Here is a 17107-nt window from a genome sequence, read left to right on the forward strand (position 1 = left end):
ATCAGAAAACATAAGTTAAAGCTGAATTTGATATTTTAATATGTCCGATAAGACAGAAACTGAGCAAAAAAGTGTTTAAAAGATTGATTTTTTTTTCCTGCTGCAACATCTCACTAGTTCATTAGAAATTCAATAACACTTATCTTCTGACCACAGTCTAACTCCCCACATGTGGTATCCTTGAAGAAATCATGCTATTATTATTACTATTTGTTAGTAGTACTTCCAGAGAATATATGTTTAACCATTCTACCCCTGGGCAAAATCTCCCTTTGCACCCAATGCTATATTAACTCAAACCAAAAAGATATCCCAGCCAAAATCTTAGAAATCAAAGCGCAAGACAACATCGGTAGGCAAGCCAGTAAAAGAATGAGCAACAGTCTGGCTCACCATCACATTTTGTGGAGAAACTATGGAGAAAATGTTATGATTTAAAATGCCACACAGGCATAAAATACCATTACAGGTGAACAGGAGCGAAATGACAATTAAAAGATGTGAGAAAAGGTTATTCTGAGTGGTTGTGGAATCAAACACATTTGCCAGGGCTGCAGAAGGAGGGATCATGAGAGAGGGAAACAGACACAGGCCTGGATACTTCTGTCACCTATTGAGAGCTTGGCACTAAGCTCGAAGAGGTGCTGCATGGTAGTGCTCCCTTGTAAATGGTCATGGTAGGTTGTTTTGTAACATACACGGAGTTTGCATGTACCATGCATGAAAGAGGCTAAAGGCAAGAGACACTCTTCAGTGAGATGGGCAGTGCAGGACCTGGCCATTGTCCCACCCTTGTTGAAGACTCTCCAGCAGATGCAGATCAGTGGGACACAGATTCCTGTTGCTACAGGGTCACTCATTGAAAGGCCTCTGAAGAGGAATGCTGGTGATATCTGTACAAAGAAAATAGGAAGTGAACTTTACATATGCAGAGGAAAATGAAACAGTTCTGTGTGTCATAGCTATTCCTTATTAAGCTGTTTGTAAACAACTTGCTTGTTTAATCTGGCCAGGAGTATGTGTTACAGGATAAAATGTTGCCAGTGAACAAGCCACCATAATTATAAAGACCATGACATGATGCTTTGCAGCATAGAGTTGATCATGGACAATTTACCACAAGGTGAACTAATTATATTCATTTCTTGCCTAAGTCATCAGGAGGATCTGCTTCAGGGAACTGGAGCATTTTCAGTGGAGAGCTTGACCAGTCAGAGTAAATGAATGCAGTTCAAAGATACCCTGAAAGAGAAAAAACCAGTCCTGGGAAATAATAATGTGGGGTGGTTTTGAGTTCTTTGGGCAAACTAGCCAAGCAAAATTACTGGGTTATTTAGCTAGATAGCTTCTCAAAGTGATTTGGAGCCTATTGAGAAATCCTTATTTGAAAAAAGTATGGGGTCTTCTGTTAGCCTAAGAATAACTCTAAGAACTTGCTCTGAGGGATTTTGTGAACTATATTTTAGAAACTTCTTTTCCGTTTTGGGTGAACTGATTTAAAAATTATCAGGAATACCAAGAGCTTTCAATAATTTTGGAAGGGGCAATAAGCTTACTATGAGCCCCAAAAGTGAGTACCATGGGTGCTAAAAATGCACATGGGCATCTAATTTTACACCCAAGGATGAACATAAAAGCAGTAAGATAAAAAGGAGCTTTAATCTCAGCAAAGGATAAAAGGAATGAGCTAGTGAGAATGTCAGGTAGATTAATTAAAGGAGTCACAGTGAACAATATTAGGCAGTAAATAACATTAGGGCATAACATAATTACCATTTCTAAGAGTTATTTATCACCAAGTAACCCTTTTTGGTCTAGGCCAGTCTTAATCCCCCTGGGCTCATGTACTTTTCTGGAGCCGCCACACCTTTAATTATGTAAAACCTTAGCTTTCTTAATTTTTAGGTCTGATCTGTGCTTGGACAAGTTATTTTTCCACTTTGGCTGGATGCTTCCAGCCGTCTGGCCCCAGTCCCTCATTTCTTTGCTAGATTTTGGACTAGAGTCTGGGGTAGTTCTCGCACTGAAGTGTCATGCCTTTGTAACTCACTGAGATTTCCAGGGCCCCCAGGTACCACCAACTGCATTTCTCAGGGATTTCCTCGCAGCACTCATTTCCAGTTTGATTTGAAAGGTTTTTTTCTAATGTTTTCCTGCACCTGTTGTTCTTCAACTGGGAGCACATGAGAGTGTCCTGTTAGGACAGGGGAAGGTTTCCCTGAAACTCTCTTCACAAAAGTAGGACATCTTTTGATTCTGATGTAATATTCTTTGCATTATTTTGTAGAACCAGCCAAGCAGGTGCCCCAGGAAAACCTGCAATTTTTTTCTCTACTCCCAGTGCCCAGTTGATTTGTATGTCTTTCAAGTTAGAATGAAAACCATCCCCCAGTGGAAAATGACTACTTGACTCCAGGCAAAATGTTTACAAATGTGGATTCTTTACAACATTTGGGTTTAAAAAAAAAGAAAAAAAAAGAAAAAAAAAGGAAAAATCACTATGAGTTGGTCAGAAATGACCAGGTATGTTTCAGGTTTGCATTTCAAAAGATCTTTTTTGTACAGAATTCTTTGTCTTTTAATATATATGAAAGCTTATTAAAATGATTTTAAGGTCAAAATCAGAGAAGAATGATCTGATCTTACTGAAGCAATACTCTTGGATTAATCCCAAAATAAGTCTTTTAAAACTATTAAAAATTAATTCCTCAAGATATGTCAAAAACTTTATATTTTTTCATTTTTAATGGATGAAAAGAAGAAGCTCCATTTCTTACTGGAAAATCCTCCTTGCTCTTCCCAGACAACATCTCCATAAGCTATTATGTCACTGGACCTTCTTCACCTTTGCTCCTGAGGTTCTAGGGCTGCAATTCATCTGACTTTGCCCTTTTAAAGGTTTAGTCAAAATTTGATCTTAGTCTTCCTCTGTAGATATTGAAGAAAGCTGAGGAACCCCAGAGAGCCCATACAGCTAGGAAGAAGTCCATACAATTTATGGTGAAAGTATCTGCTTTGCTTTAGAAGAGGCCTAAAGAACCAGATGAAGTTGAAAAAGTCTGGGAGATGAACTTTAACAGTAAACTGCTTTGTTGTAGTGTTAACCATAAGTACAAAAGAAGCAATACCAGTGTTGCCTTTTCTCTCTCTGAAAAAAAAAAAAAGAAAGCAGAGAGGAACAAGTGGAACTCAGACATTTCTGTGGTGATTCCCTCAGACCAGAAAATTCCTGAAAAGGAGAAAATTCCTTTTCTTCTTTCTTCATGTATCCCTTACGGTCATGTATATCACTATACATATATTACATTTTCTCATCACAAATGACATAATCTTTCATCAGTGAAATTGAGCAATTTTCTAAAATTGAAAGATCTATATTAATTAGTCCATTCATGCAGGAGCCTATTTTATTCAAGATTTTCTTGAACACCTGAATGAGAAGCCAAGGTTGGTTTAGGATGAAAGCTGACAGTACATCTGAAAATTTCAGTCTTATATGTATAATGATGCAACTGTACTACTACAACTAACCTTGTTCCAGCATTCTGAGTCCTTGTCTCCACTAGACATAGAAGTCACATTTTTATCTCACGTTAGCGAAGATTACAGTCATTGACATGTAGTGAAGACCAAGGGTGTACTTTAGCTAAGTTATATAAACCAAGATACTCTTTAAACTCTTAGCCAATGCTCTTCTCAGAACATTCTTAATTGTAAACAATTGAACAACATGTGAAAACTCTATCTTCACTTGGACTTTTTGTTTCTTTTTACCTGGCATGTGGTCAGAGCACTTTTTTTTTTCCCTAGCTCGGGCATAGTATTATCTGTGGTAAGTCTAAGAACATAATGGAGTTTGCCTTTTATACTAGCTATGCAAATGAGTAAACACTGAGAGAAGCTCATCTTGGTAAATTTAAGACACATTATGAATATCCTGATCTAGTTACACTATGCTCCTCACACGCCTTAATTGGAGCCTACTAGCAATATATTTAGAACATATTTAAACATTGAGCTCCACACAAGGGCTTGTACTGCTTGGAATACCTAGAAATACTGTATAGCCTCTTTTCCATACAAAATAGCCTTGAAATGGTTTTAAACAATGTGAGGATGAAGGTGTGAGTGACTTGGAAAAATTTACTTCCTTTATCAAACTAGTAGTGGAATACTTCTTTAAAGATGGAGCAATTGAAATGAATACCATAAAAGCACTCATTAATATATTGTTGTATTAATAATAGTATTCCCCATTTTGATTACCACACAGAACTGCTGTTACATCATTTCTGCTAGTTGCAACTCTTTTGCAAATGGCCAAGACTTTGTATTACTTAGGTAAGAAGATACATAATGCCTAGTCAATAGTTCTGTCTACTTCTGACAAAAACTGTGGAGAAAGTCTGTGTGGAAGAAGGTGCTGAGCATCAGGCAAGATAACAAGTGTCTTCAGCTTCCAGCATGAATTAGAGCACTGAGCATCAGGCAGGATTGACTACTGCATAGAAAAGCCTCATTCAAGGTCAGCACGTGGGACTGTCACATTTCCTTTGATATTCTGAGTCCATAAATGTAAGTATGTATATGTTGCCCTCTTCAGGGAGGGTTTTTCCATCTGCAAGAGATGGCAGTATATCTAACACTTTTCAAATACAGATTCAACAATGGGCTTCATGCAACATGATATCCAGGTATCTTCTAAGACATGTTGCTTACAAGTTAAAAGTATTTACCTTTCTGATTTAACTGTTTCAGAGTGCCCTTGACAAAGCTGAGAGTTAGGAGCATCAGACATCTCCTCCCATCCATCCCCATCACGAATTCTCATCACAACATGGCAGGGAGAGGCATATGTTCTGACTGACTTCAGTGGAAAAACTTACTTCCCAAATCAAGTAAACAGTGAACCATTCCTGGAGCAAGTGAATTTGAGGACAAAATTTTGGCCCGTAGGCCAAGTTCCTAAAGACAGAAACATTGGAGGAAAGGCAAAATGCCACTCACATTTGCAGTGTGGTATAAATAAATAATATCAGTGGAAAGTGAAACTGCACTGAAAATCATCCTTCCTTTTAGTACAAACAAGGAGTTCCCTGTGCAGCGAGCAGAAAAAAATGAAGCCTGGATTTCTACGGATTTGTGCCTCATGGTTGGAATCTCTGGTGTCTAGTAAAGCATAAGCCCCATTTGAAAGTTTTTCTTGCATTTCAGGCATTTAGGCCATGTCTCCTCAATGGTGTGAGCTCATCTGAAACCTGTTAGTAAATGGAGCATGCTTAGGAGTGCTTTTTCTCCTGGGAGGCAATGTTTTTTTATTAAACATATAGAACTTTATCTCTGACACCCTTTTGTCACTGACAAAGGCTGACTGACAGGTTTAAACATTATAGATATAGTCACATAGAGAGAAAGTCTGACAAGCACAGGCACAAACAGATACACATGTATATGTAGATAATATAACATTATCAGAGATCTGTCAGATTAATCTGGGCTACCTGCTGGTTCAGTACTAGCCCATAAGTGGCCCAAGTGCATGAAGTTTAGAGAACACCAGGTAGGCTCCACTGACCACACATTACAAGAGTCTGTCTTGTAGTTAAATTCTTCACTTCTGGCACAATCTGCCCTCATGAAACACCTCAAAATATAAGTGGGCCTATCAGTGCTGTTTTTTGCGCAGCTTTCCTATGATGTCCTCCATGTGTGATGCTTCCCTGTAGAGGGGGACCATGAATGTCCCCTCTCTACTGTGTAAGATTGTAATGGAAAGCCTGAAATATGTTAATGCCCACTAAAATTACAGAAGATGAGGGATATAGGGAGATAACCCACTTATTAAGACCATTTTTTCCAAGCCATTACCACTTAAAAGTTTCTTTTGTGATATTTCTTGCCACATTTTTTTACTTGTAAAAATTTTTTTACTTCTAAAAATGTGACCTTTCTTATGGATCTAGTGACCTATTCTGGAAATGTTAGCCTCCTTCAAATTGTAAGGGAAAAAAAGGAGTTCATGTGAAAAAAGAGAGTTTTTTTGCCTAACAGAGATGTGAACCCTGGGATGAAAATCCCTCTAAGGCTGTGGAGGTCTGTGCTGCCTTGTACCAGTAGAATTAAGCTGTCTGAGTAGATTGTGACCCCCAAAATGACTCAGTAGTGTAAGACAAATGGGCGTTGCCAGTTTACAAATGTTTTAAAAATAAAACATCATCTGGTCACTGCCAGTTATTAGGCAACGTAACACAATATCAAAGACTCAGGGTGATTACCTGATTTCTTCCATATCTGCTGAGTTAATTTCTGGCCAGTCTTAAAACAGAATGAGAATAAATATTGCAGAAATAAATTAAAAGAGATCAGTGAGAAAGGATGTTAAATGCTCCTCATTAATCTGCCAAAGAAGCAAGATTAAAATAATTACAGTTTAAAATTTTACACAGGTTTCATTAAACTCTAACCAGACTTTTCAATAAAGGATTACTGCTCAATGGCAATTGCTAGAGATGCTATCTAAGAGGGCGGATGCATTATCTGTATTTTATAGTTATGTAAAAATGTAATAACTTTTGGTCACAATTAATTACTATAATTCTGACCTAGAATATCGATTGGAAATCACACATAGCAGCCCTAGGTGATTAAGAGGAGATGTTGGGTTCTTCTAATGGTGGTTGGCCATGAATACTCTAGGTACTTAGTTATCAGTTACATTGCTGACATTTGCCAAGGAAGGAGAGGAGGCTTTGCAAGCTGTTTTCCTCTTCTGCCCAGGTTGACACAGAGAGAAATGGAGTATTAACTACATGCATATTAAATACAGTTGTGCTGATGCTGAGGAAGAGGAATTTGTGTGGTTCAGGATATCACTACCTTTCTTGCAGAATCAGCAGGGGTGGAAGAAGATAGACAACTTTCTGTTTATGACTGGTGCTGGCAGATGGCACAATTGGCAATGTGTCCCTAGTGCATTGATCATGCTACACTATTTACCCATTTGGTCCTTTCCTGATGAGCAAAGGAAACCTGAAATGAAAATTTCATTACACAGAAAATGAAGTACCGCAGATGTGAGATTGTCATTGGCAGTTCTTGCAGTCCTTGTGTGTGCTTTTATTTGGATGATATGTAGTTCACTGTAGGTAAAGGTTTTTCCTTGATCTAGGATAGTACTCCAAGCTCTGGGATAAAAGATGTATAGTTCTTCCAGATCCACCATGCAAAACCCATTTTCTTAGTCGGTGACTGTAAAGATTCTGGCTAGTCTTGGGGTTTTTTAAACAGCCAAGTTTTGGAAAATTCTAGAAAAGAAGCAGAGAGGGGAAAGAACATTTGAAGACAAGAGATAATCACATTTCTAATCTGTTAAAGTTCTCAGAAGTGCAACCTGGTTTAGATTACAAAGCCAGGAGAAAGCAAAGCTTCAAGTCTTTATTATTCTCTTTATGAGTTAACATGAAGTTAGGATAAGAATTTGGACATAAACCAATTTTTTGCAGTTTTTTTACCATAATATTGTTTTAATTTGAAACCAACAATTCTCACAAAGACAAACCTGGCTCTTCTGCTTACAAAGCAGATGAAATGATACATACACACTTGTCATACCGTCATTTTTTATTACATCCTATTGGAGATTCTCTTGTGTCTTTCTCCAAGTTCATGATGATCTTTTATTTCTTTTTTTTGTTTGTTTTTCTGTATTTCTGCATTTCATTGTTACATTAAAATATAATTAAGAAATTAAGGTGAATAAAAAAAAAGAGTTAGAAAAATCCATGTTAAATGAGCAGACTTATTCTTACTTCTAGTTTCAATATCCCTCCTTGGTGCTTGAAACATCTTTTCTCCAAGAAACAGCCATAATTTTTAATTTTAGTTCATCAGCTCTTCAGAAAAGACGAAAATTGTCCATCATATCTATACTTTTCTTAATTTTTTTCTTTGCTGTTGAGTACAAAGTCAAATTCCATACAATAGTAAGAAAACCTCTTATTTTCTCATTTTCTCAAGCTTAAATGTATTAATGTAATTTTTGTGTGTTATTTTAAAAGTACCTGACAAAAACAGGCATAGAGATATAAGCTTTGTTGAAATTGTTTAATAATTAAGTATGCTATAATTTATTTTTTAACTCCTTACAAGACTGCAGACTGCAGCCAAGGCTGTTGAAAAACAACTGAATTTGGCTTTTTTTTTTTTTGGTAAATACCAGCCATGCTACAAAATCCCACTAAATTTATTGCTGAGTATTTAAAGCCTCTATATAAAATGTATTTCTTTATTTAAAGTAAAATAGAAATGTCAAAGCAAGAGCTAGCTTTTGAAGAATACACCAAAGGCAGTACAAGACAAAACCTTTTTATAGTTACGCTTAAATTTACTCACAGTAGTAAAATGTTGTATAACAGAAAATGAATTAGGGTTTCTTTTTGTGAGTGTAGAAAGTAAAATATTTGACATGGAGTAATGAGGTGGTAAAGTCAAGATCGTCTTCTTTCATGGAGTCTGGTGAGGAACAATTTGGCCTGCTGTGGTATGCTGAAATCATGTGTAGGTTCTAGCCCTTCTAAGACCACACAGCTGAACCTAATTTTACCCTATTGCAAAGACCAGGATCTTCAGTTAACATCTACCACATCCTGGCCCCTTAATCTGTGTGTTATATGGTGGCACCTCCCACAGTAAAAGTTCTAATACTTTTACAGAACCTCAAAGTAATTGTTCTTGCATGAAAAACATATGGAACCACAATTCATACTTGTATTAGTTGATAGCACTGAATATGTTTAATATTGTTTTCATCACTCAATTTTATCAAATGCTGTTTAAAACTTATGTTCGGGGTATTGTAGCTTATATTAAAATATGCTTTCAAAGTTATATTTGTTTTTTTAAATAAAATCTTTTTGAAAGTATCATACACTGGAAATAGGAATAATGTAGCAATAAAATAAGTTAATGCAGTTCTGAAGTTCTTCCACAGACGCTTTTCTTTACTTGGAAGATACCTATATTCATAGCGTTAAAGACGTAATGTGTATAGTTGGCTTCTCTGCACTGATATCCTCAGACCTTCAGGCTGAACAATTCATACAATTGGTCATGCAGTCAAATACATTTTACTCATCATGAGTCAGACCAGTTTCAGAGTTTAAATAGGAGATCTCTGCTAGCTTAATACATTTAGATGAAAACAGGTGAAGAAAAACTTACCTAAAGAGCTGAGTAGGTGGATTTTAGCAAGGTAGTTATCGCTGCTAGGATGGCGCCAAGCCGGATGGAGTAAATTGGAAGGTGAGGCTAAGGGCAGTGCAAGAGGATCAACAGCCAAGCCCATAGCTTCACTAATTCTCTGCACTGGGATGTAGTCTTGTGTGTCAGCAAGGTTCAGAAAACATTCTTCTGGGACATTCTGGGATCTCTTTTGGATGTTTGAGATAAAGAACAATGTCATATAGTTCCTAATTTGGTGGTTCCAATGTGGGATGGAAACAAGAAGCCAAATATTTACATGGGTTACTCCTCAACAATAAGGAGCCATCAAGTTTTGCATTTGAATCCTAAATGATAGAATTATAATTGATTTGGTTTATTGATAACCAGACACTCCTGCTATATGCTTGGAGTCTGGGAACATTCAGGCTTGGAGTCTGGATTTGTGGACATCTTTGATTTAATTCACACTTGCTACTTGTGTACTTGCTGCCAACATTGTTTAGATAATGCAGCACATCTGACAGGCTCTGTAGGAAAATCATGTCAAACAATGATGCTCTTTGTTGTGGCCAGGCTGGAATGTTAAACCAGGCTTTAAACTATACTGGAGTCAAGAAAAGATTAAAACATTTTTTAACAAAGGCTTCAAATGTAGAAATTAAGCAACTTAATTCTTCCACATCACAACCCTTGAATCACAGCCAGGGTAACATTTACAGTGTATTGAAGAGGTTCATTCATCCTGTTTTGTTTTAGAAAAAGCAGTTTATTTTCAGCATAAAATCTTGATCTGCCCAAGTGTGCCAGGATTACACTACATGTCAGTTCAGAATTTTTTTTATTGCTTATGGAAATATAACAAGAGACATTTTACACTCTTTTTATTGTTTTTGTTGTTTTTTTTTCTCTGTATCATTAGATTCCTACGTCTGAAGACAGTGACGTCACCAATTGCTTTGACCTTGGGTGTAACCCAGACCAAAGAACATCAGACAATATTTTGCATTGTGTTTCAGGTGAAATGTTTTTTTTTTAAGGCATCTGATACTAATTTAAAGTCCCCAAACCAGATTTCACAAAAATATACAAGCATTTTTGAAAAAGAGGAATAAATAAATAAAAACAAACCCTAAAACCAAACTGTATGGGACTTGTTTTCAGAAGATTCTTTTAAAAGCAACTCAAGAAAAAAGAAACTTTCATGTACGACTCCAGCAGCTAGTGCACTCAGGATGTGTGAATACTTGCATCACTTCACTCAAGAGTGAAACAAGTTTTGAATCTCTGCTTTTTGCTTCAGAGGAGACTTGTCTTGAGCAACAAACAGTAAGCTCATTGATGAAGGGAGCTTCATTCTGCTGAAGGTGATTTCTTCCAACAAGAGAAGAGTGAACAAGATAGCACATAACTCTATCTTAGCAGAAGTGAGGCTTAGGGAAAAATGAGGCTTGAGAAGGATTTTTCCATAACAAACACAAATTAAACTTTGAATTTGTGACTGAGTTATACCCTAGTTTTGAGTTAGATGACAAAAAATCACGTCTTAGAGAAAACGCAAGATGAGAGAAAATCCATCATGTGTCTAGAAAAACTAAATAATACTAAGATGTAGGTATACTGTAATGGACTTTAACTTAATAGAACAAAATCTACTCTTATTTCACTGGGTGGATGAAATTTCAAGGAAAATAAAGCTTACTTCTGTGAAGAGAAAAAAAAATCATATTGTCTTTCACAAATTATGCAAGAACATCTAAAAAGGACACCAGTAATAGGATTATGAACCTGTGTGATTATGAACACACATGAACTATGTGTGTAGTTGTATGAGTGAAAGTGTCTTCTCCATTACACGTTGCAGTAATATCAAAAGGATTCCTAACACTAACAGATTTTAAGGTTGAATGAACAGATACAAATGCATCACCATTTGTAGCTGTATGCACGTGCCCATGGTTGATCCAACTAGCAGGCAAAATTCCATCCAAGGTATATGCACCCTGCCCCTTGACAGTCTTACAAGTATCCCTCTGGCTTTTCAGGTGCCTCCCTTTAACATGAAACAGACCAAACCAGCAGTACTTCCACCCTATACTGAAGCTGCTCTCATTTTGCTCCAGCAATCACCTACCTGCTTCATTTTTAACTTATAGTCATTGCTTATGTCAGGCATTTTTAAGTTGCAAACGTGGGCCACATAGACTTTTACATGACTCTCATTATTTTTGTCAATGGACCACTCTTAAACACTATGAACTATATTCATAAACAAATTTATCTCACAAACCAAAAATTTGTCCTTAATCATTTATGACTATGCAGCTGGACATTTCTCTCCACAGCTGAGTTTTTACATGAAACAATAGGCTTACTGTGGGCTAAGAAGCTGTGTGAAGAGGCCTTTGACATAGTAATGATATAATATTTGAAACTACATTCCACAGTCTGTTCTTTTTGCAGCATCTTCCTTCATACTTTTTCATGTTCTAAATTCATAAGTTGTTTTATACAAAAGACTTGAACTTGTCTTGAGCTCAATAGCAAGTATCTTAGTTTACCATTTGAATACAATTATTTAGTGCAGTGTTTCCCAGATATTTGAATGTCTAATCAAGGTTATTAGGAGACAAAGTTACTTCCAAAGAGAAAAATAGCAATTCCCTTTTGTTAATGTCACCTGTAACTGGAATTAACAAAGTGATTAAGAACATATAAATGAATTTTGCAAATTATATTCTGGTTGTTTCGAAGTATGAATATAAGTGAGAAAATAATGGGTTGTTTCAGCCTGGTGACTCATATACCTGCCAAAATATGAGGGAAAAAGATCAGTTATAATGGAAGCAAAAGTTCTTTTTAGGGAGAGAAGAGAAACAACTTTTTCCTTAATAGGATTCTATGAATTAAAAAAACAGTATTTTTCAGCCCATAATTTTTGTTTTGTTATGTATTTCAAAATTATTTAAAAACTGTATTTTTCCTTCATTTCTTTTCTTCTTGTTGTCTTTAATAAGAAATGTATAATTTAATAAGAAATGACCTTTAATAAGAAATGACAGAAAAGCCCAGAAGTTTTACTTGAAAATGACAAAGCAAAGGTCAAAATATTCTCAGGCACATATATTTTTAGTTTAAGTCAACTTTTTCACATAGTTTTAGTTTGCAAAGATTTTTTTTGGCAAATTCAGTATTCATTAAAAATTTTGCCACACCTCATTTACAGACATAAGCTTACCCACGTAACACTCTTTGAGGTAGCAAAGTGTCGTTGGCCTATTCTAACAAACCAAGATGCCAAATTATTTCTGGGTAAGGAAGGCAGAAATGAGTTTCATCCATTGAAATAATTCAAGTCAATGAGCTAAGTTTCCCACCAAAGGAGCCTGGCATCCTGCAGACTTCAAGCTCTTACTTGTCTACATGCTTCTTGCTCTGAGGTTTTGTGTTCCCAGCCATATACTGGTAGGTCTTGTCTCATGACAACATACCAGAGCTCCCTTTCAGCTTCCATATCTGAACTTTCTTCCCATTTAAGCAGGACAGGGAGGGTGGTACATACCCAAATCTTATCATGTTATGAGATTGGGCAACAACCAGGTTCAGGACCTGAAATAGTTTGTGAGTTCAAGTCTGGGATGTAAAGTTCTGTCTTTCCATTCAACATAAAGTTCTCCAACACTTTCCTTCAGCCCCTCCTGTGGGTCTTCACTTGGAGAAAGGGATGAGGCTTCAGTGATCACAGCTTTTACAAGCTTTTACAAATTTTGTTTCGCAAATCTCCCTTTCAGATAAAATTGTGATAGACAGTTACAGGAGGAGAGAGGAAGGTAGAAGCACATCTTTGCCCAGACAGGAGACAGGATTAAGTGTGAGATATGTATGCCTACGGTGGAGGAATTTACTCCACCTGTGTACACAGCAGCATCAACTCTGTGCACATATAGGTCTTGGGTGGGGATGACAGTCTTGTCTTTATCTCCCCTCAGATAAACGGGGCACACTGTTCTTGAAGTCAAAGGTAGAGCAAGGAAATAAAAACAAATTGATTTTCAAGTAGGGACTTCAATTCTGCTAGTAAATGAAGGTTCCTGCAGTCAGTCACCAGGTGTAATTCCAGAGTCTTCTGAGATATTGTGCCAAAAGTAGGAGACAGAAAAGAGTTATCTCTCCAGGCAAATAGATATAAAATGCATGGATCAAACTAATGAACAGGGGATAAAAAAATGTTTTCTATGAAAAATAAGCTGACTCAAGCACTGTGTGACACAGTTAATGACAGACAGGAACTGAAGTCTACTTTTATTAGTATTTGGCCTGACCTACCTGGCTTTAGAAAAGGGCCTCAATTATTTCTTTAATTGAGTGAGCTAGACTTATCGGTGAGTTTACTCACATGAGATATTCCTGTAAAAGATTAAACAATGTGAAATGATTAGAAATTTGTTAACCCTATCAAGGCAATCCAATATTTTTACCAGCTTTCAAGTGATGGTGCAGTAAATCCATGCAGGCTTTGTGACATTCAGCAAATATTCTAAATCCATCTCCCACAAATGCAAGTACATAATTTACAAGGATGATGCATGCTGTGGGATTAAACAGAACACCAAATTTAAACCATGCACTGCCTTGGGACCCTCTCAAAAAACTTTATCATCTCTTTGCAACAAACATCTGTCAATATGCTAAAGAAGGTTTTGTCTTTATATTTTCCCAATGTCCTGTCAGGTAAATCTCTGGTTTTAACTTGGTCATTCTGTGTGTTTCTTCCTAGGGTTTTGCTGGCTTCAGGGTTTGCTGGTAGAATATGGAGTCTTCCACCTGTAAGGCCTTTGGTCTGTATCCACAGTAAACTGAAAAGTGCAAAATCTTTTTTTTTTTTTTTTATTTTTCTCAGTGCACATATTCTGAAGACAAGACAGAAAGAGCTATTTGCAATCCTCCATGCCATTTAGGGCCTTAGTTGTTCAGCTGAAGCTCACAGAGGTGATGAAACCCGTCTACACTAACACTAATTGGAACTCCTGTGAACAGTTCCAGCATATGTCTTTCTACTTGCCACTTCAAAGTGGAGTGTTGTTCTGCCAAAAAGATACCTCCTCTCAAGTGACAATGAAACAAACATTACCACACCATGGAGAAATTCTTGTTGACTCTTTCATATATAGACTGAATTTGAATTCCAGTGTTGTCCATCAGGATCACTTGAAAATTATTCCTATAAATCCTGCATGTTTTCTGTTACTAAAGAAGACCACCTTTATGTGTAAAACAGCTTACATGATGGCTTAGGCCCTGTTCTATTAAAAGAGAAAACAGAAGTAGGAGGAGGTACCACCTCAGAATTCATGGGGCTATGACAGAGGCTTTTAAGTGCTTCGAATAAACCACAAAACATAATAGGGGGTTTGCTGACAAGCAAGCAAGGAAAAGATTAGGATTAATTATTTTTCTCTCTGTATTAGTTTAACAGTTGTACCAGTGGGAAGAAAAGAACCAAACAGTTTGAATAGAGTTAAAGAATTTCTAACCTTTCCATAATAACTGCATGTATCTCGACTATTAGCAATCATTGATGCTGATGCAGATCACAAGGCGATGTGACAGAAAGAGTGGACAGTTTAGTAGCAAATTATTGTAACAAGTAATGTAAAGAATCAGATGAACTTCTGCTGAGATATCAGCAAAAGAACACATGATATCATACACATCTGGCTTCTTCCTACAAATTTTTCTAGTTGTTTTTGTAGAGTTTCACAAACGTTTGTATTTATGCTTTAGAATTCCTGATATGGACTTGAAATGCAGTATTGTACTAAAGCCTGCAGTATTTCTTCCATGACAAGAGCTGGTTAGATGTTAGCTCGTTGGACATCTTCCTCTAACATTCAGTTTAGCCCTTTCCCTGTTGGGACTCAGGCATTATAATTCCTTCCATGAGTTCTCAGTCAGGGTCTTTGCTTAACAGGGAAGAGAATTAGTAGTCCATCAGAAATCAGTGCTCTTTATAAATCTCTACCTTGATTAAGAGCTGAAACATTTTCCAGATAGAAAATGATTGCTGCAGTCAACATGTTTGCTTTTTAGATGTTGCAAAGTATTCACCTGTATTGGTGGGCAGGGATGCTCAAACCCCACCAAAAGCCATGTAAATAGTTGAAGGTGGATATCAGTATAAGCAACAGAGCTTTCCTACTATAATGAAATTTTGTGCTTTAAAAAAAATTAAACAACAAACCACTATTGGAACAACTGAGGATCAAGAAGTAAAGATAGCACTGTAACAGCATTTGATTACAGGGGCTTCAAAGCACTTCTGTTGATTCAGATTGACCTGAATAACTACTTCACTTACAAGGGAGCATGCTGTGGGATTAAAAAGGGCACAATACCTAAACAGTGCTCTGCCTCAGAGCTATCTCAGCCACTTAATCATCCATTTGTAATAAGTGGCTACCTATATCCTAAAGGAGGCTTTGCTCTTTATGATAAAAGACTCAAGGACGCTGTCAATGACTACAGCAGCAGAGCAGAAGAACTTGTTTTTCTGTAAATATTTAATTTCTCATTCTCAAAAAGCTAATCCGTGTCAGCTTTTCCACAGCTGACTGGGGAAAAAAAGTTCTGTGCTACTAATAATGCATCTGGTACCTTATAACACACTGGAGACATGGGTATCCAAAAGACTTGTTTAAATATATAGTTGACTCTGTTGGCAGCTGGCCTCATCTGAATAATCTTCACTGAACTAAGAGCTCCAAATTATAGTTATGAAAGCCTAGACTATCATCTGTACAAAGTCTTTAGATTTTGCTCATACAAACCTCCCTCACACTTCTAATATGTCAGCACCTTGAAGAGCTGAGCACCTATTTTCTGTCCAGTTGTTTCAGAGAAAAAAGCTGTCCAAACCCACTGAAATATGAAGTGCATATGTACAAATGCAACTATACACTTTGGTTCTTTTCTATAGGTTTAGCTTTGGTTGTGGTGTACAGGATTAACTTGCATACCAGCAAGTGTTGGAAAAGATCTGATGACTCAAACAGGGAAAGGATAGGCAGCTTTCTTGTTTTCCTTTTAATTCCTTCAAAGAAGAAACTAATCTTTCCTGTTTTTAATGGACAAGCTCTTTGTAAGCACAACAATAGGTTTCCCTTTCAAAAAACCTTGCCTCAGTGAACCAGACGCTTCCTGGAGCAATAATAGAAGCGTTCACACAGTCACACAGGCTGGGAAGGGGCATCTGGGGGTGGGAAATGGGGAGAGATGGAGACTAGGGAACTACAGAGAGTAGTGAAATGCCTAATTCTTGCCCCTACAAGATAATCTGGGAATATGATTTGAAGTAAATAAATATTCAAATGGTCCTTACTGAATTTGAACTTTTCTCTTGAACTGCATTAAAAATAGGTACAAGTCTTGTTTTCCAAGCATCATTGCTTTACAATGTGCATGTCACAAAACAAGCACATATACAAATGCTGGCCTTTTTGCTGCAAAATCCTCATATGCTTTTATTCAGCCTGGACCTGATTCTACGAGAGACCAAGCTATCACGAAGCTCCCTCTAAGTTCAGTGGAAACTGAAGGCCTGAAATTATTTTAAATATTGTGCTTTATGGTAGCTTTTTTTTTAGGCTTTCATTTTCAAGTCATCTTTGAAGCCTTGGTGCTGCTATAGCTTTAGCTTTAAGGAATGGTTGTGCTCCATTTTAACCTTTCACATTTTATTAACAAAATCAAAACCAGGACAATTAGATACCTCCTGATTTTCATTTGTTTTAATATTATGGGAATGTTTGAAATGGCACAAATCTTAGGGAAAGTACTTCAAGCCGTGGCTGCAGCAGCATTGGAGTTCTGGTCACAGACATCAAAGATA

At 36.9% G+C, this 17107-nt stretch overlaps 1 long non-coding RNA gene across 2 annotated transcripts in view; it reads left to right on the forward strand.

Annotated features, from left to right (window-relative positions):
- The window catches only part of LOC115946803 (uncharacterized), a 31982-nt gene extending 17861 nt beyond the window's left edge, over positions 1 to 14121 (forward strand). For both annotated transcript variants that reach the window (XR_004080830.2, XR_004080831.2), the window contains exons 2-3: positions 10142 to 10238; positions 13997 to 14121. This is a non-coding gene — a long non-coding RNA (uncharacterized lncRNA). The remainder of the gene's footprint in view (positions 1 to 10141; positions 10239 to 13996) is intronic.
- The last annotated feature ends 2986 nt before the right edge of the window (positions 14122 to 17107 follow it).

The sequence above is a fragment of the Melopsittacus undulatus genome, chromosome 1 (assembly GCF_012275295.1).
Source record: "Melopsittacus undulatus isolate bMelUnd1 chromosome 1, bMelUnd1.mat.Z, whole genome shotgun sequence".
NCBI lineage: Eukaryota > Metazoa > Chordata > Aves > Psittaciformes > Psittaculidae > Melopsittacus > Melopsittacus undulatus.